Genomic DNA, 2,796 nt, shown 5'->3' with positions numbered 1-2,796 from the left:
TCGGCCAAAAGATAAAGTCTGACAAATGATGGTTTCAATAAGGTTAAAGTTGGATATTCCAAACGGTTCGATTTTAAATGAAATCCATTAATCATTTGAGCCATACCCAACCAATTAATTGGTTGATAGTGCTTTCATTTTCATGCCGTGTGAGCTAAGCCACTATGTCTTGTTAGTTTTTACATTGCAAAAGGCAACAAATGACATGGGGCCCTGAAAATAATAGATATCTAATTTTTTGTATCTGTATTCTGCTTTATGGCTTTTACATATTGACTCGTTCCAACTACAAACCAATGTGTCTCTTATCTAGGTATTAATTTTTTGAGGCATCATCATGGAGTTATAGATTTGTATTTTAAAATGATTATAAAGATATCAATCAATTTTAATGATTTTACTTGCTATATAAGCTTTGACAAAGTTTTCTGCTGGTTGTTTGTTTCCTGCCGACAAGTTTTTCTCTTTTCCTTGACATGAAGGTTCATGTAGAGCATTTTGTTTAGGCTGATAAAACTTCTGTGTTGTTTTAAATGTCTCTTCTTCTCTCTTTTTTAATTGTTGATATCAGACTTTGAAATAGTTCTACTTTTCTTCTACTGTCAATTTAACATTATACCATTGTTTCCCTCAAAATAGTTTTAGTATCTCTTTTGCAGTTTTTTCACAGATGTATCAAATGTACGATAATGTGGAATTGACTAATATTTTTATGGCATTAACATTATCAATGTTTTTTCATAATTAATCATGTCTTGCCTTAGTAGTTCCTTTTTGTTATTTGGCTGAAATGATTCATATGGATGAGTGGAACTTAATGTCTTTTGAATTCCTTACACTTCTTTGGAATGATCATTTCTATTGCCTTAAACAAGTGATTAAGTGGATGTTTTGTCCCAATTTAACTGATCTTTTCAATTGGCTCATAGTTTAGGTACTGCATATGGAATTTGCCTTTTTTGTTAAGCTCGACCTTCCACATAACAAGTGGTTGATGCACTTTAACTTAATACACTACAACTAAACAACAACATCAACAGCCAAACCTTATCTTACTAAGTGGGCTCATCTACATGAATTAACTTCCGCCGTAATGTTCTATCTAAATCGTTAATTTCAAGATTTTTTTTAATAATTTCTCTTATAGTTTTTCTTGGTCTTCCTCTACATGCCCAAATCAATACCCAAACCACTCAAGTCTATTTTCCATCATTTTATCTACTATAGATGTTACCCAATACTCTCTAATTTTGTCATTTCTAATCTTATCTTGTCTGATCTTACCACACATTCAACGCAATAGTCTCAATTCTGCTAAAATTACTTTATTCTCGTGCTGGTTCTTTATTACCAAACTTTTTGTCTCATACAACATTGCAAATCTTACCACTGGTTGAAAAAACTTTCCTTTTAGTTTGAGAGGTACTTTTCTGTCACGAAATATTTGAAAAAATTCATAAAAGAAAAATAAATTAAAACAGTATATATCTTGTAATAAATAGATACAAGAAGTGAGCCGAGCTAAATTTTTCAACCCAATTCGCCGATCAGGTTTGAGCCATGGGCCACAATCTATATTGACAAGTCTTGGTTGGCATTCATAACATAAGGAAAAATAAGATGAATTATCTTCGCTGCAACTTTTATGAGGGTGTTTATTCAACTGTCACAACAACAAGACTTTATGCTGAAGCCATGCACGATGGTTTGGTGGATATTAACTTTCCCTTTTCTTTTGGGAATAGAAGATTGAAACGTGTCAAGCTTTTATTATTAATCTCTATTTTATTTTTGTAGGTGCATGCATTATTACGCATAAAACAAGGCTAGTTGACTTTGATGATATTAGAATATTCAAACTTGTGAAAGTTTACGACATTCTTTCCTTTTTAACCAACTTTTGTGTTTGTGTGTATGTGGAATTTAACATAGATTTCTTCATATTCTTGACATTTTTGTCCTCTCCTTTATACAGGATATTAGGTGCTTATTCTCAGCCTATGTAAAATCCAGCTCCACTAAGTGAAGATAATTTAGAAGCAGCTAGTATTGTGTGAAATATTATTAGGCTAGTAGTGCCTATATGTAATGGAATCTATGCTACAACTACGACGAATTGTGTTGGTCACGTTACTCATTGGACTTATTAATAAGACCACTTTGAACGTATTTTATTTGATATTCTATGTTGCCATTTGTATATGATGCAATAGTAGTGTGACTTGCCTTTTCCTAAGTCAAAAAATGTCATGCAAATTTAAATATTCCTCACTTTTTCCTTGTGCTGATAATGTAATGGTCTAATGATTTGCATGGAGAAGATGGAAATAAATAAATACAAGTGAGGGATGTAAACTGTATTATACTATGAAAATTAGCTTTGTTGCCTTTTTTTTTCATTACTAGTAAAATACTCGCACTGTTCCTTTTGGTTAACGTACTGAAATAAGACTGCTATGAAATTGATGAGAAAATAATATGAAATTGTATTAAAATTGCTGAATAACATGAGAGAATAATTTTATAATTAAAAACATATGAAATAAATCTACAATAATATTTTTCAAATATCTCACATTTGTTTCAACCGTTAAAAAGTCAACCAAAATTATACAAAATAAAATTACACAGATTGAAATTTCATGCGTAAGTAATGCATGTTTCAATGTTTTTGAATGGCTTTTTATATTTTTGAAATATCCATTTGTTTCATGGTATTTATAAACAAAGCAACTATAAGCTTGACACCAAAAGAATGATTTTATCCTTGCAAGAGTTGTCACTAATTGGAGGATT

At 30.9% G+C, this 2,796-nt stretch overlaps 1 protein-coding gene across 1 annotated transcript in view; it reads left to right on the top strand.

Annotated features, from left to right (window-relative positions):
* The window catches only part of LOC131594326 (uncharacterized), a 3,262-nt gene extending 1,083 nt beyond the window's left edge, over nucleotides 1-2,179 (top strand). Inside the window, exon 2 of the mRNA XM_058866422.1 lies at nucleotides 1,976-2,179. The gene's annotated coding sequence lies outside the window, so the exon portion shown is untranslated. The remainder of the gene's footprint in view (nucleotides 1-1,975) is intronic.
* Nucleotides 2,180-2,796: the final 617 nt, after the last annotated feature.

This window comes from Vicia villosa, linkage group LG4 (assembly GCF_029867415.1).
Source record: "Vicia villosa cultivar HV-30 ecotype Madison, WI linkage group LG4, Vvil1.0, whole genome shotgun sequence".
Lineage (NCBI taxonomy): Eukaryota > Viridiplantae > Streptophyta > Magnoliopsida > Fabales > Fabaceae > Vicia > Vicia villosa.
Note: the sequence above shows the minus strand (reverse complement) of the source record. Positions and strands in the feature narration are given on the sequence as shown.